This window comes from Oncorhynchus mykiss, chromosome 22 (genome assembly GCF_013265735.2).
Source record: "Oncorhynchus mykiss isolate Arlee chromosome 22, USDA_OmykA_1.1, whole genome shotgun sequence".
NCBI lineage: Eukaryota > Metazoa > Chordata > Actinopteri > Salmoniformes > Salmonidae > Oncorhynchus > Oncorhynchus mykiss.
The window spans coordinates 35355294-35382202 of record NC_048586.1 but is presented as its reverse complement, the minus strand read 5'-3'; the positions used below and the strand labels follow the sequence as shown (position 1 = coordinate 35382202).

At 43.8% G+C, this 26909-nt stretch overlaps 1 pseudogene; it reads left to right on the top strand.

Annotated features, from left to right (window-relative positions):
* The window catches only part of LOC110502094, a 332876-nt pseudogene that overhangs the window by 89003 nt on the left and 216964 nt on the right, over positions 1–26909 (top strand).

Below are 26909 nucleotides of genomic sequence, written 5' to 3'. Positions count from 1 at the left end.
GCTGCAGGATTATTTTCCTGCTGTAGCAAATTCCCTCAAATTAAGATCCTGTTTATTGAGTTGTGTGTCATGCATATTGTATAGGTCAACTCTCACTTGGTGCTAGTGAGGATGTCACTAACACACTGTTATAGAATAAAAGCTTTGTTATTTTTGCAGGGGTGGGGGTTCTGTTGCATGTCAATGTATTGTTCTGCTCTGTTTTGGGTGTCCTACATCCACATCCTGTTATTGCAGGATTATTTTGCTGCGACAATACAGGTCAAATTAAGATCTTACATCTGTATATATTGCCCAGCCTCAGATAGTCAGACAGTGATGAAGACGAATGCTGGTTGAGACTGGTCCATTAGAAGATTATGTCCCACTATTGACCTGTCAGGAGCTGCAATTCATTATGGCCTTAATGGAGTTTTAAGTTTGTTTGCATTTGTTAGCTTGCCTGATCAATCCACGGACATTGTGTAGTTGACAAAAAAAGCAGAAGATCAAATTGAAGACACAATCAGAGGTCCACCTCATTTCGATCGGGTGTACGAGTGCCTTGCCGTATTCTCCCTCCGAGACACATTTGATTTATACCTCCTTGCTAGATGTTCTGATGACACCAGCTCTCTCTTCCCTTAGCCTAATGAGATTCAGTGCTAAATGGTAGTGCTTCTTTATGTCGCATCGCAGCCAGTCACGGTGGGGTTTGAGATCTGGGTCTTAATTGTCTCCTGGGGTTGCCTGGCTCTCCCTCACAGGATGATAAATTGAAGTGATGCCTGTGTGGTCTGTCTCACCCAAGCCAGTATGGTCTCCTGGGTAAAGGGGGTAGAGAAGCTGGGGGTAGAGTGAGGAGAGGTCTGGTTCTGTCTTTGTAGCCCTGGAGGATCCCTGGGGTCCCACCCAGAACCCCCCAGAGTGACTGGTGCTTTGCCGCAGTGGAGCTGCCTCAGCTTTCTATGCAGGCTCTCTGTCTGCCTTTCAAAGGAGATACTGTGAAAGTCTGTTCATTAGAAGTTAATAGTCCTAGTACCTTTGCTTTATTAGTCTCTCTCACCTGACTTTCATATTGTTAAAGCAGAAGGCCAAAATAGCTAGCGAGTATACTGCTCTCTCAGTGTTCTTCAGCCATTTCTCCTCGCAGACTTGTTACAGGTTTCAGTTTATCTAGCCATTTTGAGGTTGGTTAGCACATTAGCACATTAGCACTGATTGGAGTCACCTCGTTAGACATTGTGTGTTTCACTTGCGCAGGACCAGCGCATCAGTTGGAGAGGCGATGTTGAGAGAGCCACACCTCACATCAGACAACCACATTAGTTTGAAAGAAGCCTGAGTTTTGGTGTTTGGCTCCATTTTCTTTTTTTTTTTTTTTCCTGTCCTAAATTGGTGGGGGTTATTCTTTTAGTTTGTCTTTCCGGAGACACGTTAGTGGGCATCCATGTTGTGTGTCTTTTAGAACCCCTTTTGAGACCCTTTGTTTTGGTTGTCTAAGGAAACGACAACATTTTGATGCCATTTTGATGCCAGTTTGGAACAAATGTGACAGAAGGGACGTAAAACATGAATTGGCGCTGATCATTGCTCCCATTAAGGAGAATAGAGGTGGGTGGAGACAATCACAAAGACAGGTGAAACAGATCAGTGCGTGACAATTAGGGCCTATACATTTTATTGTAATCTGTTTAAGTGCTGTTATTCTCAGAATTCTGAAGAGGTGATTATCAGATTGGAGGACCCATGCATGAGGGGTTCTTCACAGCAGTATAAGTTCTGGATTTAGAGAAAGTGAGCATTAAAACGTATCATCCAATACTTTGTATACTTCGGTCCAGAAATGATTGAGGACTGGGCAGGAATATAGCACGTGGGTGTGGTTAACCCTACTCTCCCCACGTCACCCAGCAACTTGATGTGATGTCACAGTTGTCCTTTGATTGTATTATAGGAGTTACGAAAAATATTGAGTGCATTTTCAGAGTATTCCCTGAAGAGTAGAAAGTTGGTTGTCTTGGACGTGTTTCTAGATATGTCCTCCCAGTCCTCTTGGGTTACTACTATTTGCAGCTCGTCTACCCAATTGGTTACCGATATAATATTCTCATCTTTTGTGTCTTCTTTGGGGATGCTATATACAGTGCCTTGCGAAAGTATTCGGCCCCCTTGAACTTTGCGACCTTTTGCCACATTTCAGGCTTCAAACATAAAGATATAAAACTGTATTTTTTGTGAAGAATCAACAACAAGTGGGACACAATCATGAAGTGGAACGACATTTATTGGATATTTCAAACTTTTTTAACAAATCAAAAACTGAAAAATTGGGCGTGCAAAATTATTCAGCCCCTTTACTTTCAGTGCAGCAAACTCTCTCCAGAAGTTCAGTGAGGATCTCTGAATGATCCAATGTTGACCTAAATGACTAATTATGATAAATACAATCCACCTGTGTGTAATCAAGTCTCCGTATCAATGCACCTGCACTGTGATAGTCTCAGAGGTCCGTTAAAAGCGCAGAGAGCATCATGAAGAACAAGGAACACACCAGGCAGGTCCGAGATTGTCATGTACTGTCATGTTGTCTTGTCTCTGTCCTTTCCCTTCACCCTGTCTCCCTCTGCTGGTCGTGTTAGGTTACCTTTTCTCCCCCGCTTTCCCCCAGCTGTCCCTTGTCTCCTCTAACTACCCATTCACCCCGTTCCCCACCTGTTCCCTTTTTTCCCTCTGATTAGGTCCCAATATCTCTCTCTGTTTCTGCTCCTGTCCTTGTCGGATTCTTGTTTGTTTGTTTGTGTCATTCATGCCTGAACCAGACTGTCGTCATGTTTGCTGTAACCTTGTCCTGTCCTGTCGGAATCTGCCGGTCCATCTGAGCCTACCTATGTTTGGTAATTAAAGAAGCTCTGTTTAAGTTGATTCGCTTTTGGGTCCTCATTCACGCACCGTAACAGAAGAATCCGACCAAGAATGGACCCAGCGACTTCGGATCCTCTCCACTCAGCCGTCGAGATCCAGGGAGCGATGCTAGGCAGACACAAGCAGGAATTGTCTGCTGCTCGACATGCCGTTGAGACCCTGGCCACCCAAGTCTCCAACCTCACAGAACAGGTTCACCATCTCCGCCTCGATCCACCGGCCACTTCCAGGGCTTTCGAATCTCCGGAGCCCAGAATCAATAACCCGCCGTGTTACTCTGGGGAGCCCACTGAATGCCGCTCGTTCCTCACCCAGTGTGATATTGTGTTTTCTCTCCAGCCCAACACTTACTCCAGGAGCACTGCTCGTGTCGCCTACGTCATATCTCTCCTTATTGGACGGGCTCGTGAGTGGGGCACGGCAATCTGGGAGGCAAGGGCTGAGTGTACTAACCAGTATCAAGACTTTAAGGAGGAGATGATACGGGTTTTTGATCGATCTGTTTTTGGGGAGGAGGCTTCCAGGGCCCTGTCTTCCCTATGTCAAGGCAATCGATCCATAACAGACTACTCTATTGAGTTTCGCACTCTTGCTGTCTCCAGTGGCTGGAACGAGCCGGCCTTGCTCGCTCGTCTTCTGGAGGGTTTCCGCGCAGAGGTAAAGGATGAGATTCTCTCCCGGGAGGTTCCTTCCAGCGTGGATTCCTTGATTGAACTCGCTATTCGCATTGAGCGACGGGTTGATCTTCGTCACCGAGCTCGTGGAAAGGAGCTCGCGCTCTCCGTCGCCTCCCTCTCCGCATCACTACCATCTTCCTCTGCCGGCTCGGGTGCTGAGCCCATGCAGCTGGGAGGTATCCGCATCTCGACTGAGGAGAGGGAACGGAGAATCACCAACCGCCTCTGTCTCTATTGCGGTTCCGCTGGTCATTTTGTCACTTCATGTCCAGTAAAAGGCCAGAGCTCGTCAGTAAGCGGAGGGCTACTGGTGAGCGCTACTACTCCTATCTCTCCTTCAAGATCCTGCACTACCTTGTCGGTCCATCTACGCTGGACCGGTTCGTCAGCTTCCTGCAGTGCCTTAATAGACTCTGGGGCGGAGGGCTGTTTTATGGACGAGACCTGGGCTCGGGAACATGACATTCCTCTCAGACAGTTAAAGGAGCCCACGGCCTTGTTCGCCCTGGATGGTAGTCCTCTCCCCAGGATTCAGCGTGAGACGCTACCTTTAACCCTCACTGTTTCTGGTAATCATAGTGAAACCATTTCTTTTTTAATTTTTCGTTCACCTTTTACACCTGTTGTTTTGGGCCATCCCTGGCTAGTTTGTCATAATCCTTCCATTAATTGGTCTAGTAATTCTATCCTCTCCTGGAACGTCTCTTGTCATGTGAAATGTTTAATGTCTGCTATCCCTCCTGTTTCCTCTGTCTCTTCTTCACAGGAGGAGCCTGGTGATTTGACAGGGGTGCCGGAGGAATATCACGATCTGCGCACGGTGTTCAGTCGGTCCAGGGCCACCTCTCTTCCTCCACACCGGTCGTATGATTGTAGTATTGATCTCCTTCCGGGAACCACCCCCCCCCCGGGGTAGACTATACTCTCTGTCGGCTCCCGAACGTAAGGCTCTCGAAGATTATTTGTCTGTAGCTCTTGACGCCGGTACCATAGTCCCCTCCTCCTCTCCCGCCGGAGCGGGGTTTTTTTTTTGTCAAGAAGAAGGACGGGTCTCTGCGCCCCTGCATAGATTATCGAGGGCTGAATGACATAACAGTGAAGAATCGTTATCCGCTTCCTCTTATGTCTTCAGCCTTCGAGATCCTGCAGGGAGCCAGGTTTTTCACTAAGTTGGACCTTCGTAACGCTTACCATCTCGTGCGCATCAGGGAGGGGGACGAGTGGAAGACGGCGTTTAACACTCCGTTAGGGCACTTTGAATACCGGGTTCTTCCTTTCGGCCTCGCTAACGCTCCAGCTGTCTTTCAGGCATTAGTCAATGATGTCCTGAGAGACATGCTGAACATCTTTGTTTTCGTTTACCTTGACGATATCCTGATTTTTTCACCGTCACTCCAGATTCATGTTCAGCACGTTCGACGTGTCCTCCAGCGCCTTTTAGAGAATTGTCTTTTTGTGAAGGCTGAGAAGTGCACTTTTCATGCCTCCTCCGTCACATTTCTCGGTTCTGTTATTTCCGCTGAAGGCATTAAGATGGATCCCGCTAAGGTCCAAGCTGTCATTGATTGGCCCGTCCCTAAGTCACGCGTCGAGCTGCAGCGCTTTCTCGGCTTCGCGAACTTCTATCGTCGTTTCATCCGTAATTTCGGTCAGGTGGCAGCTCCTCTCACAGCCCTTACTTCTGTCAAGACGTGCTTTAAGTGGTCCGTTTCCGCCCAGGGAGCTTTTGATCTCCTCAAGAATCGTTTTACATCCGCTCCTATCCTTGTTACACCTGACGTCTCTAGACAGTTCGTTGTCGAGGTTGACGCGTCAGAGCTGGGAGTGGGAGCCATCCTTTCTCAGCGCTCCCTCTCTGACGACAAGGTCCACCCATGCGCGTATTTTTCTCATCGCCTGTCGCCGTCGGAACGTAACTATGATGTGGGTAACCGCGAACTGCTCGCCATCCGGTTAGCCCTAGGCGAATGGCGACAGTGGTTGGAGGGGGCGACCGTTCCTTTTGTCGTTTGGACTGACCATAGGAACCTTGAGTACATCCGTTCTGCCAAACGACTTAATGCGCGTCAGGCGCGTTGGGCGCTGTTTTTCGCTCGTTTCGAGTTCGTGATTTCTTATCGTCCGGGCTCTAAGAACACCAAGCCTGATGCTTTGTCTCGTCTCTTCAGTTCTTCAGTAGCCTCCACTGACCCCGAGGGGATTCTCCCTGAGGGGCGTGTTGTCGGGTTGACTGTCTGGGGAATTGAGAGGCAGGTAAAGCAAGCACTCACTCAAACTCCGTCGCCGCGCGCTTGTCCTAGGAACCTTCTTTTCGTTCCCGTTCCTACTCGTCTGGCCGTTCTTCAGTGGGCTCACTCTGCCAAGTTAGCCGGCCACCCTGGCGTTCGGGGTACGCTTGCTTCCATTCGCCAGCGTTTCTGGTGGCCCACCCGGGAGCATGACACGCGTCGTTTCGTGGCTGCTTGTTCGGTCTGCGCGCAGACTAAGTCCGGTAACTCTCCTCCTGCCGGCCGTCTCAGGCCGCTTCCTATTCCCTCTCGACCGTGGTCTCACATCGCCTTAGATTTTGTCACCGGACTGCCTTCGTCAGCGGGGAAGACTGTTATTCTTACGGTTGTCGATAGGTTCTCTAAGGCGGCTCATTTCATTCCCCTTGCTAAGCTTCCTTCTGCTAAAGAGACGGCACAAATCATCATCGAGAATGTTTTCAGAATTCATGGCCTTCCGTCAGACGTCGTTTCGGACAGAGGTCCGCAATTCACGTCTCAATTTTGGAGGGAGTTTTGCCGTTTGATTGGGGCTTCCGTCAGTCTCTCTTCCGGCTTTCACCCCCAGTCTAACGGTCAAGCAGAACGGGCCAATCAGACTATTGGTCGCATCTTACGCAGTCTTTCTTTTCGCAACCCTGCGTCTTGGTCAGAACAGCTCCCCTGGGCAGAATACGCCCACAACTCGCTTCCTTCGTCTGCGACCGGGCTATCTCCTTTTCAGAGTAGCCTCGGGTACCAGCCTCCGTTGTTCTCATCTCAGTTCGCCGAGTCCAGCGTCCCCTCCGCTCAGGCTTTTGTCCAACGTTGCGAGCGCACCTGGAAGAGGGTCAGGTCTGCACTTTGCCGTTATAGGGCGCAGACTGTGAGAGCTGCTAATAAGCGTAGAACTAAGAGCCCTAGATATTGTCGCGGTCAGAGAGTTTGGCTCTCCACTCAGAACCTTCCCCTTAAGACGGCTTCTCGCAAGTTGACCCCGCGGTTCATTGGTCCATTCCGTATCTCTCAGGTCATTAATCCTGTCGCAGTGCGACTTCTTCTTCCGCGATATCTTCGTCGCGTCCACCCGGTCTTCCATGTCTCCTGTGTTAAGCCCGTTCTTCGCGCCCCCGCTCGTCTTCCCCCCCCCCCCCCCCCCATCCTTGTCGAGGGCGCACCTATCTACAGGGTCCGTAAAATCTTGGACATGCGTCCTCGGGGCCGTGGTCATCAGTACCTAGTTGACTGGGAGGGGTACGGTCCTGAGGAGAGGAGTTGGGTTCCCTCTCGGGACGTGCTGGACCGTGCGCTGATTGATGATTTCCTCCGTTGCCGCCAGGTTTCCTCCTCGAGTGCGCCAGGAGGCGCTCGGTGAGTGGGGGGGTACTGTCATGTACTGTCATGTTGTCTTGTCTCTGTCCTTTCCCTTCACCCTGTCTCCCTCTGCTGGTCGTGTTAGGTTACCTTTTCTCCCCCGCTTTCCCCCAGCTGTCCCTTGTCTCCTCTAACTACCCATTCACCCCGTTCCCCACCTGTTCCCTTTTTTCCCTCTGATTAGGTCCCAATATCTCTCTCTGTTTCTGCTCCTGTCCTTGTCGGATTCTTGTTTGTTTGTTTGTGTCATTCATGCCTGAACCAGACTGTCGTCATGTTTGCTGTAACCTTGTCCTGTCCTGTCGGAATCTGCCGGTCCATCTGAGCCTACCTATGTTTGGTAATTAAAGAAGCTCTGTTTAAGTTGATTCGCTTTTGGGTCCTCATTCACGCACCGTAACAGAGATACTGTTGTGAAGAAGTTTCAAGCCGGATTTGGATACAAAAAGATTTTCCAAGCTTTAAACATCCCAAGGAGCACTGTGCAAGTGATATTGAAATAGAAGGAGTATCAGACCACTGCAAATCTACCAAGACCTGGCCGTCCCTCTAAACTTTCAGCTCATACAAGGAGAAGACTGATCAGAGATGCAGCCAAGAGGCCCATGATCACTCTGGATGAACTGCAGAGATCTACAGCTGAGGTGGGAGACTCTGTCCATAGGACAACAATCAGTCGTATATTGCACAAATCTGGCCTTTATGGAAGAGTGGCAAGAAGAAAGCCATTTCTTAAAGCGTTCCATAAAAAGTGTTGTTTAAAGTTTGCCACAAGCTCCTGGGAGACAAACCAAACATGTGGAAGAAGGTGCTCTGGTCAGATGAAACCAAAATTGAACTTTTTGGCAACAATGCAAAACGTTATGTTTGGCGTAAAAGCAACACAGCTGAACACACCATCCCCACTGTCAAACATGGTGGTGGCAGCATCATGGTTTGGGCCTGCTTTTCTTCAGCAGGGACAGAGAAGATGGTTAAAACTGATGGGAAGATGGATGGAGCCAAATACAGGACCATTCTGGAAGAAAACCTGATGGAGTCTGCAAAAGACCTGAGACTGGGACGGAGATATGTCTTCCAACAAGACAATGATCCAAAACATAAAGCAAAATCTACAATGGAATGGTTCAAAAATAAACATATCCAGGTGTTAGAATGGCCAAGTCAAAGTCCAGACCTGAATCCAATCGAGAATCTGTGGAAAGAACTGAAAACTGCTGTTCACAAATGCTCTCCATCCAACCTCACTGAGCTCGAGCTGTTTTGCAAGGAGGAATGGGAAAAAAATTCAGTCTCTCGATGTGCAAAACTGATAGAGACATACCCCAAGCGACTTACAGCTGTAATCGCAGCAAAAGGTGGCGCTACAAAGTATTAACTTAAGGGGGCTGAATAATTTTGCACGCCCAATTTTTCAGTTTTTGATTTGTTAAAAAAGTTTGAAATATCCAATAAATGTCGTTCCACTTCATGATTGTGTCCCACTTGTTGTTGATTCTTCACAAAAAAATACAGTTTTATATCTTTATGTTTGTAGCCTGAAATGTGGCAAAAGGTCGCAAAGTTCAAGGGGGCTGAATACTTTCGCAAGGCACTGTATGTGTCCCAGCTCATTCTAGGCATTTACCTTGTTATAAGTCTTTGTTATATTTCTAATTAGAGGATGTACAGTAAATAATTAAGCATTTCATTCGGTCCCACTGCTTTAGTAAGAAAGCATTTTTTTTACCTTTATTTAACTAGGCAAGTCAGTTAAGAACAAATTCTTATTTTCAATGACGGCCTAGGAACAGTGGGTTAACTGCCTGTTCAGGGGCAGAACGACAGATTTGTACCTTGTCAGCTCGGGGATTTGAACTTGCAACCTTTCGGCTGCTAGTCCAACGCTCTCACCACTAGGCTACCCTGCCGAATCTTGAGATTTCTGGAGGTTGTATTTAAAAAAAATATATATTCTTAAATGTATCTATCCCGTTGTCCGTGAACATCTGATACCTGGTCAGTCCTTCTTCAGCCCACAATTTAAATGTATCACCTATCATAGTTGGCTTAAAGTCGCCGTCTAATCAATTCCTCACCGGTAGATCAGATATGTTTGGATGCATTTTATTTTGGTGATCTTTGTCCAGACCTCTATAGTGTTATTTTTACAGGTATTTTCAATCATCATAGTGTGTGTATTGATTGTCTTCATAAATATTGTTGCACTTATTCATTTTTTCATTTGTTGGACTTCTATCTCTCCATTTAGCTGTAGATGCCGAGTTCATCCATATTTGGTCACCTACAAACAAGCAAGATTTCTGGCTCTCACAGACCTGTAACTTCTTCTTTAAGAGGCTCCTCTGTCCTCCACTTGTTACCTGTATTAATGGCACCTGTTTGAAGTTGTTATCAGTATAAAAGACACCTGTCCACAACCTCAAACAGTCACACTCCAAACTCCACTATGGCCAAGACCAAAGAGCTGTCAAAGGACACCAGAAACAAAATTGTAGACCTGCACCAGGCTGGGAAGACTGAATCTGCAATAGGTAAGCAGCTTGGTTTGAAGAAATCAACTGTCGGAGCAATTATTAGGAAATGGAAGACATACAAGTCCACTGATAATCTCTCTCGATCTGGGGCTCCACGCAAGATCTCACCCCGTGGGGTCAAAATGATCACAAGAACGGTGAGCAAAAATCCCAGAACCACATGGTGGGACCTAGTGAATGACCTGCAGAGAGCTTGGACCAAAGTAACAAAGCCTTCCATCAGTAACACACTACACCGCCAGGGACTCAAATCCTGCAGTGCCAGACGTGTCCCCCTGCTTAAGCCAGTACATGTCCAGGCTCGTCTGAAGTTTGCTAGAGAGCATTTGGATGATCCAGAAGAAGATTGGGAGAATGTCATATGGTCAGATGAAACCAAAATATAACTTTTTGGTAAAAACTAAACTCGTCGTGTTTGGAGGACAAAGAATGCTGAGTTACATCCAAAGAACACCATACCTACTGTGAAGCATGGGGGTGGAAACATCATGCTTTGGGGCTGTTTTTCTGCAAAGGGACCAGGACGACTGATCCGTGTAAAGGAAAGAATGAATGGGGCCATGTATCGTGAGATTTTGAGTGAAAACCTCCTTCCATCAGCAAGGGCATTGAAGATGAAACGTGGCTGGGTCTTTCAGCATGACAATGATCCCAAACACACCACCCGGGCAATGAAGGAGTGGCTTCGTAAGAAGCATTTCAAGGTCCTGGAGTGGCCTAGCCAGTCTCCAGATCTCAACCCCATAGAAAATCTTTGGAGGGATTTGAAAGTCTGTGTTGCCCAGCAACAGCCCCAAAACATCACTGCTCTAGAGGAGATCTGCATGGAGGAATGGGCCAAAATACAAGCAACAGTGTGTGAAAACCTTGTGAAGACTTACAGAAAACGTTTGACCTCTGTCATTGCCAACAAAGGGTATATAACAAAGTATTGAGTTAAACTTTTGTTATTGACCAAATACTTATTTTCCACCATAATTTGCAAATAAATGCATTAAAAATCCTACAATGTGATTTTCTGGATTTCTTTTCTCATTTTGTCTGTCATAGTTGAAGTGTACCTATGATGAAAATTACAGGCCTCTCTCATCTTTTTAAGTGGGAGAACTTGCACAATTGGTGGCTGACTAAATACTTTTTTGCCCCACTGTAGAACCCAAAAATAATTATACCAATTAACTAACAAGAAGTAAAGTTAAGAGTTAAGATCCCTTTTCTGTTTCTGTGTCCTAGAACCCAAGAACGACCTGTTCCTGTTCTATGGTAAGGGTCGGCCAGGGGTCATCCGAGGCCTGGACATGAACGTGAAGTCCAGTGATGAGCACATGGTATCGATCGAGGACCTGGTCAACCCCAGAGCCATCGACTACCATGCAGAGTCAGGACACATCTACTTCGCTGACACCACCAGCTTCCTCATTGGCCGGCAGAAAATAGATGGGAACAGCCGGGAAACGATACTCAAAGATGGTGGGTTTATTTTGTGTTATATTTTTATGCTACAGCCAAATTAATGTATCCTTTATTGCAGGTACTCTTTAATGACTAGTACCAGTTACTGTAATGACATAAAGAACACCCTTTCTGAATCGGTTAAAATACGTTCTAAATCACCCATTTACATTTAAGAAAAACAAGTGCAAGTCAGGGGGAGATAGCACTAACATTGGTGTTCCATCATCTTGCAGACCTGGACAACGTTGAGGGGATCTCTGTGGACTGGATTGGTAATAACCTCTACTGGACCAATGATGGATACAGGAAAACTATTAGTGTGGCCAGACTGGAGAGGGCCTCTCAAACCAGGAAGACTCTTCTGGAGGGGGACATGTCTCACCCCCGAGCCATTGTATTGGACCCCCTCAACAGGTGAGCTCAGTGAAGACGAGGCCAAATCATACAATTCCTACGGTATGTGTTACTAATGCACTGATGTCAGAGAACAATATGGTTGAAAATGTGAGTTGTCTGTGTGCACATATCTATTCAGTGATTGACCCACTGCAAAATGTACACAGAAAAGAGAATATGCACACCTCTCTAATCCTATAAACAAACAAACAAACAAACACCCAAGAAAAGGGTAAGGGATATTGTCTTCTCTGGGTGTTACAGTAGAGAACCATATAAAGCACACAATCCTTCTTGACCCTTTCTGTACTCAAAGCAATGGCATTTCCTAGCAGGTAGTGAACAATAGGTGATTCCTGGAAAGAGTTTGCTATTGTCAACTCTTTGGGTATGCGTGGGAGGTCTGTCTCTGTTTGGACGGCCATACATAACTACTAAATCATGCTGCCACTGACCATGGAGACGGAATCATTCTATTTATGTGTCTTTGATATAGTGATTCCTTCCCAGAAATAGCTCCCACACAGTATTGCACCAATCTGATTCCTCCCACATCAGGGGGTTTAATTTATTTTCTTTGTTATCATAACGGAGGAATAATTTCTAACTACTGACCTTCCTATTGACAGTTGCCACATCTTTATTAAAATGTTGTTTGGGGTCCTAAGTGAGCATTGGCCGATCCATCAGCAGAACCAGACATCTTTCTGTGCCCTGCAGGATGGGTCTCCACAGGTGAAATGGCTGCTTAAGATCCTCTTCTGTTCGCCCCAGTTATATTTCCCTCTCTGCATGTCACCTCCAGTCTGTGTTAACATGATAGGGATTTACTTTGCTGACATACTGTCTCAATCACTTTTTTTTCTGTATTTTAAATGTTCTTTCCCTATCAGTCTCTCAGTCTCTCTCACACACCCCAGACACATATTTTTGCTTTGGATATTGCTTCACAGAGCTTTAGCCAGGCATTGAAGACTGAGGTGTGTGTTGAATTATTCAGTGGATCATGAAGATGACTTGCAGAGACAGACAGTGCTTGATTCACCCTCTATCACACTGTTTTATGTAGTGCATGTGTTGCAGTCAACTCCATCATAGAAGAGACAGAAAAGGGTGTGCAGCCCCGCCAGAGGACACAAATCCCTTAAGCATGTTTATGGGTCACTAGAGACTAGATCATGTCAAATCGTTGACCCAATCACTTTTCAAATATCACAAGTCTGTTGGGAATAGCTGAGTGAAGCCCTGAAAAGATATTGACGCAAACCAGGACCTGGTTTCCGATGTGAGGGCCTAGTAGATGAACTTGTGGATTACTGTATATGTTGAATTGGGTAGGTTTGAATCAATGCTTATTTTGTGTGTGTTGAATCTTACAGTGGCAAGAAAAAGTATGTGAACCCTTTGGTCATAAAATGTTATCTGATCTTCGTCTAGGTCACAACAATAGACAAACAGTCTGCTTAAACTAATAACACACAAACAATTATAAGTTGGGATGAGGTTTTGATGTTGGTGTGCTGTAACATTTTCTCCACCCATGGTGTTGTGTGTTCCTTCCAAACATCTCCACTGTAGTTTCATCTGTCCACAGAATATTTTGGCAGTAGCGCTGTGGAACATCCAGGTGCTCTTTTGCAAACTTCAGATGTGCAGCAGTGTTTTTTTTGGACAGCTGTGGCTTCTTCAGTGGTGTCCTCCCATGAACACCATTCTTGTTTCGTGTTTTACCTATCGTAGACTCGTCAACAGAAATGTTAGCTTGTTCCAGAGATTTCTGTAAGTTTTTAGCTGACACTAGAATTCTTCTTAACTTCATTGAAGAATCCTAGTGTCAGTCACCTTTGCAGGACGGCCACTCCTAGGGAAAGTAGCAACTGTGCTGAACTTTCTGCATTTATAGACAATTTGTATTACCGTGGACTGATGAACATCAAGGCTTTTCCAGCTTTATGCAAGTCAACACTTCTTAATCTTAGGTCTTCTGAGATCTAATTTGTTCGAGGCATGGTTCCAATCAGGCAATGCTTCTTGTGAATAGCAAACTCAAGTTTTGTGAGTGTTTTTTTATAGGGCAAGGCATCTCTAACCAACATCTCCAATCTTGTCTCATTGATTGGACTCCAGGTTAGCTGACTCCTGACTCCAATTTGCTTTTGGAGAAGTCATTAGCCTAGGGGTTCACATACATTTTCCAACCTACACTGTGAATGTTTAAATTAAGTATTCAATATAGACAAAAAAATACAATAATTTGTGTATTATTAGTTTAAGCACACTGTTTGTCTATTGTTGTGACTTAGATGAAGATAAGATCAAATTTGATGACCAATTTATGCAGAAATCCAGGTAATTCCAAAGGGTTCACATACTTTTTCTTGCCACTGTATATGTTTGATGATAAAACATATTTAATCCCCAAATAATATGGTTCATTAGGGCTTTTTCCCCCTTAAACTCAATTGTAGGGAATGTATTATGTTTGTGAATTTCAGTTGGATGTATTGGACGGACTGGGAGGAGGATGAGGTGAACGACAGCATAGGAAGGATAGAAAAAGCGTGGATGGATGGATCTAACAGACAGATATTTGTCACGTCTAATATGCTGTGGCCTAACGGCCTTACCCTAGACCATGGGACCAGCACCATGTACTGGTGTGATGCCAACTACGATCACATAGAGAAGATCTACCTCAACGGCACTGGCAGACAGGTGAGTGAAGCTGTACTCTAGCGGGCAAAAAAACATTTTGTCATTATAGCCATGTAATGATGTCATTTCAACCAGCTTTGCCCACTGGGATATCACGATTGTAGTTTTCAACTAAAATAGTCATAGTCATCTCTGCCATTTCAGTGGGTTTTTTTCTTCCCTCTGCTCTCTCAGGTCTTTGAGTACTGTTGTGCAGGTTGTGTTCTTTCTTTGAGAGGTGTTGTATCTGATTACTCATGCAGGTTGTGTACAATGGCAAACAGCTGAACCATCCGTTTGGGATTTCTCACTACCGTAACTCCATCTTCTGGACGGAGTACATGAACGCTTCTGTTTTCCAGCTGGATCTAACCTCTGGGGACGTTACTCTACTGAGGAGCGAGAGGCCTCCACTGTTTGGCCTGCGTGTGTACGATGCTCAGAGTCAGCAAGGTATGTCTGACTGCTTTCACTTTTCCATCCCCTATCACTAAAGCTTCACTTTGGTGAATGTAGTCTACACAATCTTACATAGCTGTTCCTGCAACTTATCACAAAACCTCCCCCACCATTACTAAAGGTTGCCTTCAGAGAACGTTTTCTATGGTTAGCCCTGATGCTTATATATGCAACCTTCAAAAATAGTGTTGCAATCTATCCACTCTGGTATCTTGTATAGCCGTTAGTATAATGAAAACAGTATTCTCCATCGTGGGAATTATATTTCATGGCATTGGTTAGTTGCTGGATAAATTGACAGTGGCAGCAATTTTACTTTTAATTCCAGTCTATGGAAATAAAAGACTGACTCAACATAGTGCTCCCTGCTGTCTGTGTGGTGGATGATGATAGATTCCTGTTGTGGGTAGATGAATAGATAACATCAGAGAGAGATGCATGATGCGCTTTGTTGATGGTGCAGAACTGTAGGGCCTCACAGCAGGTAGAACCCTTGTTATCGTGGTTGTGAATCACTGTTTAGAGTTTAGACTAATGTGTGTGTGGAGCAGGGGGAGGTATGATTACTGTCATCTCCTCTCAGAAACAGAGAGAAGTGCCAACACTAATCATCTGCTGGGCAATCAATGGATCAAGATAAGGGGCATTTTTGAGACGATTCACAGGCTTTTCATTTGTGTAATAATTTCTAGCGTTTTACATCAAAATAATACAGTTCGTTAGAGTGGTGTACGACTGTGGTATACCAAACATGTGATGCAGAGAAGGAGTGAAAGGGAGAAAATGGCTGGCTGTATGAGTTCTAATTCTCAGCAAGGGTAAAGTAGAATTTCACTGGCCATTCCTCCAAAGCTCATGTCACCAAAGAGATGAATTGGCTCTGCTGTCCTCTGAGTATTACTTACTGACTCTCACAAAACAGAAGTCTTTATCTCATTGGCTCAGGCACTGCCTTTGGACCTGACACTAAACCAAACAAACAATGTTCTCCATGCCTCAACTTTATAAGTGACAGTTTCTTCACACATATTACATTTTTTTGGTCTCGCTCCCTTGAGAACGGTTGGTTTAGTCCTAAAAGACAAATTATTCCCCTGAAAGGATACAACTGTCAAATCAAATCTCCACAATGTCCCCAATAATTAGTTTGATATGTGGTTATACACTATATATACAAAAGCATGTGGACACCCTTTCAAATGAGTGGATTTGGCTATTTTAGCCACACCTGTTGCTGACAGGTGTATAACATCGAGCACACAGCCATGCAATCTCCATAGTCAAACATAGAATGCCCTTACTGAAGAGCTTAGTGACTTTCAACGTGGCACCGTCATAGGATGACACCTTTCCAACAAGTCAATTTGTCAAATTTCTGCCCTGCTAGAACTGCTCCGGTCAACTGTAAGTGCTGTTATTGTGAAGTGGAATCGTCTAGGAGCAACAACGACTCAGCCACAAAGCGGTAGGCCATATAAGCTCACAGAACGAGACCAAGTTCCAAACTGCTTCTGGAAGCAACATCAGCGCAATAACTGTTTGTCGGGAGCTTCATGAAATGGTGTGTGGCCAAGCAGCTGCACACCATGTACAATGCCAATTGTTGGCTTGAGTGGTGTAAAGCTCGCTGCCATTGGACTCTGGAGCAGTGGAAGCGCTTTCTCTGGAGTGATGAATCACGCTTCACCATTTGGCAGGCCGATGGATGTATCTGGGTTTGGCAGATGCCAGGAGAACACTACATGCCTGAATGCATAGTGCCAAATGTAAAGTTTTGTGGAGGAGGAATAATGGCCTGTGGCTATTTTTCATGGTTTGGGCTAGGCCCCTTAGTTACAGTGAAGGGAAATCTTAACCCTACAGCATACAATGACATTCTAGACGATTCTGTGCTTCCAACTTTGTGGCAACAGTTTGGGAAGGCCCTTTCCTGTTTCAGCATGACAATGCCTCTGTGCACAAAGCGAGGTCCATACAGAAATGGTTTGTTGAGATTGGTGCAGAAGAACTTGACTGGCCTGCAGAGAGTCTTGACCTCAACCCCATTGAACACCTTTGGGATTAATTGGAACGCCGATTGCGAGCCAGGCCTAATCACCCAACATACTTCCCGACCTCACTAATGCTCTTGTGGCTGAATGGAAGCAAGTCCCCGCAGAAATATTCCAACATTTAGTGGAAAGCCTTCTCAGAAGAGTTGAGGTTGTTTTAGCAGCAAATGGGTGCCCGCTCCATGTTAAGGCCTATGATTTTGGAATGAGATGTTCAATGAGCAGTTGTCCACATACTTTTGGCCATGTAGTGTAGATGACGTGGCACCCACCTGCCACATTCTTCTCAAACAGGAAATGGCTTTTGTGTTAAGATGTTTTATGTGCATTTCTTCACAATTCACATTGATCTCTGCACAGTTGTTCATAGAGATATGATGACAGACAGAACAACAATAGAGACACATGACAAAATACAATAATAATGCTTTTGAAGAATAGGATTTGAGGTTAACAGTGGTATTATTTTTTTCCTACTCTGTATTTCCAGGTGACAATGCATGCAGTGTGAATTATGGGGGATGCGGTACACTCTGCCTCGCTATCCCAGGGGGCAGAGTGTGTGCCTGTGCTGACAACCAGCTCCTGGAGAAGAACAATGTCACCTGCTCAGGTACTGTAAGACCATGCAGTGAATCAGCCAGAGCAGTATATTCCACTGTAGACAAACTATGAACATGGTTTTCTCTCACCGCTATTTTGTGTGATTTCAGTGTAAAGTATGCTTTACTTTTCAATGGAATTCATTCCGCTGTGGTTTAATTTGTCTCATGTCTGTTTCTCTGGTATTAATGTTAGTTTCTCTGTTATGTCTGTTAATTAAGTGTCGTCTGGGGTGGTGGAGCCACAGCACTGTAAGAGTGATGAGTTTCAGTGTAGTAACCATCGTTGTATCCGTGCGTCATGGAGATGCGACGGGGACGATGACTGTCTGGATGGGAGTGACGAGGAGATCCAAAGCTGCTGTGTGTATATATCTGTCCACCCCACACACACACACACACACCATCACACACACCATCACACACACCATCACACACACACCATCACACACACACACACACACACACCAACGCACACACACACACCAACACACACACACACACACACACACACACACATCACTTAGCATGCAACATTGCACAAAGTGATATTTTCTTGCTATCAACTTTTATCTCGCTAAATGTCATTGATATGATTCAAAGATGGTGAATACGGCACCCCTCCCCTCTTTACTTCCCCTCATCCCCCATCTATTCGCCTCAGAAGAGAATTTGCTGTTGAGTGGATCGATAAGATAAACACCATGTTAGACGCTTGGGTGCTGACTCATTTCTCACTATGAAAAATCCTATAATGTAATCTTCTGCCAGAATTATCAGAATTGCTAAATCTATTATCTGCTCTGCTGGAATGTCAGCACGGTTTTTCAAAGTGTTCTCCTTTGGGGACAGCCGAAGAACCCTTTTAGGTTTTAGATAGCACCTTTTTTTCTAACAGTGTATAACAAGGTTTGAGACATTCTCTGATCCAAATTCCTTTTTCGCATTGATACCTCAGATTTTTGTGAAGTCAAAGTTGGACTTTTAAAGTTAGAAACTGTAAATGTCAGATTTGTAAATCCTTTAGAAGATAAATTCTATTCTACAAAGAATTTAAACTAGAACATTTTTAAAAACAAATAAACCTTGCTTTGGTAATATGAGTGTCTCTGTCCATCTGTTTCAGTGAACCACAGTTGTTCCAATGACCAGTTCAAGTGCCTCAACAATCACTGCATCCCTAAGAGATGGCTGTGTGATGGAATCAATGACTGTGGGAACAATGAGGATGAGTCCAACAACACATGTTCAGGTAACTGATACAATACCTCAGCTTTTTCTCAGATCTGCAGTCTAGCAATTGTGTTATGCCGTTTTCTGAGCTATGGAAATATATTGATGTGGTGTATTTCAAAAAAATATATATCAAACCTCTGCCCCTTAAACTCTACTTAGAGTTTTATGCTTAAGCTCTACATTGACAGATAGGTTTAAGCACATCACAATATAAAATAACAACATTCATAGTGGTGTCTTATGGCACTAAACAAGCCAGCAGCTACAGTGTAATCAATCTTATGTGAAAGCTCAGAACCAAAGAAGTTTAGCACTCTCAAGAGTTAACTTTTCCTGATATTGAGTTAGCATAAGAATCACTTATGTCAGACCCTGCAGAAGTGTTTTTTTCCCTCCTCACAATAACAGCTCTTAGCCTTCCAGGATCAATCAATGGATATCAGTGGGGGTGACTAATGTTGCCTTGTAATCAGATAGACATGCATGTTACACAGCACCAACCACCTTGTGTGCTATGCTGGGGCTGCTGTCCTTGCATGTCTGTCTCTGTCATGGACATGTGACTGAAAGGTTTGTGTAAGGGCGCCACTCATTTCCTCCAGACTTGATATATGTGATATATATGTGATGGAGAGATCAATTTAAGCTCCACAGGCCTGACATTGACATGCCATATGATTGAATGATCATTAGGGGGCTGAACACGTCTGGCTTTGACTTGATACCCATGTGATCGAATTACAAATGCACTTCTGTCTTCCATGTCTCTCTCTCTCTCTCTCTCAGCCCAGGCCTGTCAGCCCAACCACTTCTCTTGTCGGAACGGACGCTGTATCCCCCTGGCCTGGCGCTGCGACCGGGACGACGACTGCGGGGACATGTCCGACGAGACATCATCCTGTGGTGAGTCAGACTGAATCTGCATTCTCTGGCCCTGAAACCTGAATCTACCCCCATTGACATCGATGCATGATTTATATGATTGTTAAGTTGGTTATGCTTGAGCATCTCAAGTTAGGTTTTTGGCCCTAAAAGAGTATTCATACTAAAAGGTTGTAGACCTGTTAACACAATACACCACACACTCTCTCTGGGAAGCCACAGTGTAAAGGAAAGTGCAGGGTTTATAAACGGCAAGAGAGGCTTTCAAAGAAGATGTGACCACTGTTATGATGACACTGACAGTTCTGACGATTCTATTGACCACATCCCCGACCTTGAGAGGAAACCAAAAGGATATACTGCTGTGAGCTGTAGCTCAGAGGAAATGGTTCAGTGGAAAAGACCACTCAGCCTATAGTGACCTAACTACACCAGAGAAGCCTTAAAAGCATTGCAAAAATATAACCTCCTGGTGAGACAACTGAATGCTAGCTTGGCTATTTGAACTCTTAGTGTGTGTTCTTGTCTAGTGCACAGCAGCCGGTTTCTTATATTTCTCTCAAAGTATAGCCTTAGTGCTTTCCTCTCTCTTACTGGGGATATAATGCGTGGTCTTAGCTCCTAGTTTTTGGGAACTAAAATGCAATATCCACTTGAACAAACAAATATCCAATTTCTCAAACACAGGTTTTTGAATACCATTACTGATCAGACTATTGGGTTACCTTTGAGTTGGCATAGTATTGGTTGTGAAGGGGTGAATGAGTGTACCAGTGTGCTTGTTATTGGTTGACCAGTAGTGCTGTGAAATAAGAATAGAGATATTATAACATGTCCTTGGCATCTGACACACTGTTTTCATTCTGTTCCCCTAAATCACATTTTCTGATAAGAATGTCCCATTTCTTCATTTATTGGGACCTTTCTTGTCTCTCTATTTTCTTTCGCTTGCTTCAGTCATGTAAGAAGTGAGTTTTAGCAGTTACATCCTCTGGGCCAGGAGCTCAGAATTAACTAGCTCAGTGTTCTAACTTACAATTACAAAGTTGCTGCCAAAGAAGACTTGTAGTATTATTGTTTTGTACGTTTTATTATTATTGCAGAATTACAGGATCTATCAAAACTTATATCGAAGTAAGTTTTAGTGCATGTAATTTGAATGACCGAACCGTTTATTTAGTTTTCATATGGTAGAATTTATTTCTGTATGGTACTATAGTCAAATCTCGCAACTATACTATTTTGACTCGTTCAGAGGGAACTTTCCTGGCCATTCTGTATTTAGTGATGTGATGTGGAAATAGAATTACTCAACAAGCATAAAAGAAGTGAGAAAAAATCATTTGAAAGGTTTTTAAACCTCTTTGATGTTAAGTCCCCAATTTAGCGGACTTTGAGAGGTTCTGGACCAGCTACGACTGACAGTTTGGTGTACAAAGCGCTCTGTGAACATCGCTTCACACCCCACATTTGCATCGAGAGTGACGTGTAACATTTTCTGGCCTATCCAGACAACAAATCAATTTTCTCTCCCTTTAATCGACAGAGCCCAGCCTGGGAGATGGCATATAAAAGGGGACAGTCTAGCGATTTCAGCAATCGCGGTCCCATGTTGCTCTGATATTCGCAGCCAGATATAGAGCTCTCAACATGAAAAAAATACTAAATCATTTTGTATAATTGAAACACAAGCACTTTATGTTTGTCCCAGAAAGATGAAATCACGTTGTTTGTAATGCTGAAGTTGTAATGTGTCTGCAGACATTCGAGTGGTGTCTCTGCGTCGGCTCAGATGAGGCTTGGTATAGTAGAAAATGCTCTGTCGCCAAATTTGTAGTCACTAAATACACTACATGGACAAAAGTATGCGGACACTTGCTCGTCTAACATCTCATTCCAAAATCATAGGCATTAATATGGAGTTGGTCCCCTCTTTGCTGCTATAACATCCTCCACTCTTCTGGGAAGGCTTTCCACTAGATGTTCAGACCGAGCCCGAACCACGAACAATTGTCCCAGAATAATTGTCCCAGACCATTATTTCTCAACTTTACAGTTGGCACTATGCATTCGGGCAGGTAGCGTTCTCCTGGAATCCGTCGAACCCAGATTCGACCGTCGGCCTGCTAGATGAGGAAGTGTGATTCATCACTCCAGAGAACGTATTTTCACTGCTCCCAAGTCCAATGGCGGTGAGCTTTACACCCCTCCTGCCAACGCTTGGCATTGTACATGGGGATCTTAGGCTTGTGTGTGCCTGTTCGGTCATGGAAGCCCATTTCACGAAGCTCGAGACAAATAGTTATTGTGCTGACGTTGCTTCCAGAGGCAGCTTGGAACTCGTAGTGAGTGTTGCAACCGAGGACAGGCTATTTGTACGCTCTACTCGCTTCAGCATACGTCTGTACCGTTCTGTGAGCTTGTGTGGCCCACCACTTTGTGGCTAAGCCGTTGTTGTTCCTAGACATTTCCACTTCACAATAACAGCACTTACATTTGACAAGGGCAGCTCTAGCAGGGCAGACATTTGACAAACTGACTTGTTGGAAAGGTGGCATCCTGTGATGGTGCCACGTTGAATGTCACTGAGCTCTTCAGTAAGGCCATTCTAATGCTAATGTTTGTCTATGGAGGTTGCATGACTGTCTGCTCAATTTTATACACCTGTCTGCAACGGGTGTGACTGAAATAGCCGAATCCACAAATTTAAAGGTGTGTCTACATACCTTTGGCAATGTAGCGTATGATCATATTCATTTTATAGTTATAAGAAAGATTAAATCTCATAGTAAGTTGTTTATAATTTTACTGTTACTATATTTTGAAAGCATTTCAGTTATTTCAAGCCCTATTCCCCCTCTTTTGTTGAGTAGGAATAAAATAATGTATGATTTTTTTATATTTTCATAATATTTGTACTATGTATTTGAGCTTCTATCCTCAAATGTGAGTCAATGTGTAACTATTTTTACCAGGAAGGTTAGATCCAGAACCTTCTAGAACTATGCAGCATTTTAGTTTTGTTTATGGCCATCTCATGAAAATGAATTACTCTTGGATATGTCTATTTAGGTGAAAATCTACATTTTGCTGTAACGTTCAACCTCCCATCCCTTCACTGGATGTGGTAAGGATGGCACATATCAGTCTCTGATGATCAGTGCCAGGCACTGCATAGGGTTGTATCGTCTCAGACTCTCCTTGTGTGCCTACTAAGCTGCTTCAATACACAGTCACAAACAACCAGAGTGTAAGCTGTAATTAAAGTTTATGCTCGGCTTCATTCAATCATAATCAAGCTGCGCTCCAAAACATATTCTCTCCCATACTGTTGTTTGAGGTTCCTCAGGCATTACTGCTCTGTAGGAGTTCTCACCGCGTCTCTGGCAGTTCAATTTGCTCCACTGCAGCGACGATGGGTTTTAAACACCTGAAGCTCCACACGTCGTGGTGCCACTGCCATTTGAGATGGATGCTAATTTGAATTTTGTTTGCTAGAAGTATGGTAGTTGTCAACCTGTATGTTGAACCCAGAATCTCCCCTCTGTCGACTAGACTGAGAAATTAACCAGACATTATTTATGCATGTTGATATTTATTTTTAATGAGTGTTAAACCTCAACCAGACGGTCGCTGTCGAAGATAACTAAAATCCTTCGAGCGAAAATGTAGAAGACGAGTGTGATAAACATTCACTATGTCCTAGCTAAAGCCCTAGGTGTTTGTAGCAGTAGGGATTCCAAATAATCCAATAAAATGTAGTCTCTGAATTCAAACCAAATTCAATAAAGCTCCTGGCCTCCAATGAAAATATCTCAGAAAGTGTGTTATATGTGATGCGAATTCAAATGCAGATCAGATGTATTTATGCCCAGATTTACATTGACACTGACACATTGACACAGATTTACATTGACAATAGTGGGTGGAATATTTAGCTACCAGCACCATCAACAACAGTTTGAGAAAGTGAGAGTTGGTGTCTCTTTGAGCACACTGGAAGAAGTAAGGAGCAGATGTTGGTTAATTACGAGGTGTTAGTTGGTTTTGAACAGGCAGCTAGCAGAATCACACACAAAACAATATATACTGTTGAAAAATGAGTTGGAATGGAGTGTTTGTAAGGAGTTTTAGACAAAGTATTTTCAGAATAAATGTAGCCCTATGGGTTTGGCCTTTAAATAACTGTAGTTGACTGTCTCTTTGCTTTTATGTCTATAGCATTGCCGACCTGTGAACCACTCACCCAGTTCAGCTGTTCCAATGGGAGATGCATCAGTGTCAAGTGGCATTGTGACTCAGGTACGTTCCTACTGAAAACCTACAGCAGTGTTTCCTCAACAACCATCAGGGCTTCAACAAAAATAAACAACTTTGAGGTCAGAATACTTGAGGACAGGAGTTGAAAAACACTGAGCTACTTACTGTACATTTCACATGCACCTTGTATAACCCACAACCTTGAAATCAACCACAATCTCATTATGTAACGATAGTGGTTCGGAGAACCACACTCTTCACCCACTATGCACACCACGTCATTTCAACTTGGATATTTGGGTAATATTTGGTTGAGACATTGATCAATGAGATTACATCCTTTACTCACCCATTTTTTTGTTTAGTTGTCATCTAAATGTGTTATCACTGACGCGCTTTCAACCATTTGAAAACACAAAAAGTTAAAATGGGAATACAACACCAAATATTTGGTATTCATACAACAACTTAATATGTTGTCTGTGCTTTATCTAATAGAACAACCAACTGTCCTGGATTGCAGTTGAGATTACAGTAGAAGTATGTAGTGCAAGTGATCAATGCTGTTTGAGATTCTGCACAGATTATTGTGCAGAATCAGCAATTGTGAAGATTTCTACAGACCTGCAAACTTTGCGTGCTTTCTTAAACATGCACGCTTCCTATGATTACATAAGAAGACATGTATAGTTACAGTAAGAGAGCCTTACCTTTAGGCTTTTAACTGTATTACAAAGTCCTATTCAATTGTGTTGCCTTCAGAAAGTATTCACACACCTTGACTTTTTCCACATTTTGTTGTGTTACAGCCTGAATGTAAATGTTGTGTCACTGGCCTACACACAATACCCCATAATGTCAAAATGGAATCATGATTTTATAAATTTGTACAAATTAATAAAAAATGAAAACCTGAAAAGTCTTGAGTCAATAAGTATTCAACGCCTTTGTTATGGCAAGTCTAAATAATTTCAGGGGTAAAAATTCACATAAATTGCATGGACTAATTATGTTTAACATGATTTTTGAATGACTACCTCATTTCTGTACCCCACATCCAATTATCTATAAGGTCCCTCAGTCGAACAGTGAATTTCAAACACGGATTCAACCACAAAAACTAGGGAGGTTTTCCAATGCCTCACAAAAAAATAGCATGCCATGGTAGACAGGTAAAAATAATTCAAGCTGACATTAAATGTCCAGTTGAGCATAGTGACGTTATTAATTACATTTTGGATGGTGTATCAGTACACACAGTCACTACAAAGATACAGGCGTCCTTCCTAACTCACTTGCCAGGGATTTCACCATGAGGCCAATGGTGACTTTAAACAGTTACAGTGTTTAATGACTGTGATGGGAGAAAACTGAGGATGTACCAACAATATTGTTGTTACTCCCACCAACAATATTGTAGTTACTACTACTAACCAAAATGACAGAGTGAAAAGAAGAAGACCTGTACAGAATACAAATACTCCTAAACATCCATCCTGTTTGCAATAAGGCACCAAAGTAAAACAACAAATAAAAGTCTGGTAAAGAAATTCACTTTATATCCTGAATACAAAGCTTTAGGTTTGGGGCAAATCCAACACCACACATCACTGAGTACCACTCTTCATATTTTCAAGCATGGTGTTGGCTGCATCATGTTATGGGTACGCCATAGTACCCTCCAAGCTCATCATTAAGCTTGAGTCCCTGGGTCTGAACCCTGCCCTGTGCAATTGGGTATTGGACTTCCCGACGAGCCGCCCCCAGGTAGTGATCTTCAACACTGGGGCCCCACAAGTGTGCGTGCTCAGCCCCCTCCTGTACTCCCTGTTCACCCATGACTGCGTGGCCATGCACACCTCCAACTCAATCATCAAGTATGCAGACGACACAACAGTAGTTGGCTTGATTACCAACAACGACGACGAGACAGCCTACAGGGAGGAGGTGAGGGTTTTGAGAGTGTGGTGTCAGGTAAATAAACTCTCACTTAACATCAACAAATCAAAGAAGATGATCGTGGACTTGTAGGAAACAGCAGAGGGAGCACCCCCCTATCCACATCGACAGGACAGCAGTGGAGAAGGTGGAAAGTTTAAATTCCTCGACGTACATATCATTGACAAACTGAAATGGTCCACCCACACAGGCAGTGTGGTGAAGGCTCAACAGCACTTCAACCTCAGGAGGCTAAAGAAATGTGGCTTGTCGCCTAAAACCCTCACACACTTTTACAGATGCACAATTGAGAGCATCCTGTCGGGCTGTATCACAGCCTGGTATGGAAACTGCACCGCCCACAACTGCAGGGCTCTCCAGAGGATGGTGCGCTCTGCACAATGCATCACCGGGGACAAACTACCTTTTCTCCAGGACACCAACAGCACCTGATGTCACAGGAAGGCCAAAAAGATCATCAAGGACAACAACCACCCGAGCCACTGCCTGTTCACCCCGCTATCATTCAGGAGACGAGGTCAGTACAGGCGCAGCAAAGCTGGGACCGAGAGACTGAAAAACAGCTTCTATCTAAAGACTATCAGACTGTTAAATAGCCATCACTAGCACAGAGAGACTGCTGCCTACACACAGACTTGAAATCATTGGCCACTTTAATAAATGGATCACCAGTCACTTTAATAATGTCACTTTAATAACGTTTACATAACTTGCATTACTCATCTCATATGTATGTACTGTATTCTATATTATCTACTGTATCTTAGTCTATGCCACTCTGACAATGTTCATCCATATATATATATTCTTAATTCCATTCCTTTACTTAGATTTGTATATATTAGGTATTTGTTGTGAAATAATTAGATATTACTTGCTAGATATTGCTACACAGTCGGAACTAGAAGCACAAGCATTTCGCTTCACCCATAATAACATCTGCTAAACACATGTATGTGACCAATACATTTTGATTTGATTTGAGTTTCTCTACAAATTAATAATTGATGTTGGATTCATGTGTCCATCTCAACCAAAAATGTAAGTTAAATTATAGGGGTTGAATTGAAACAATAGCTGTTGATGACTTCACAAATGCTATATCCTGTACTGTAGGCCTAAATAGCATACTTGATGATTTATGACTCATAAAATATGGTTACATTTAATTTGCTCT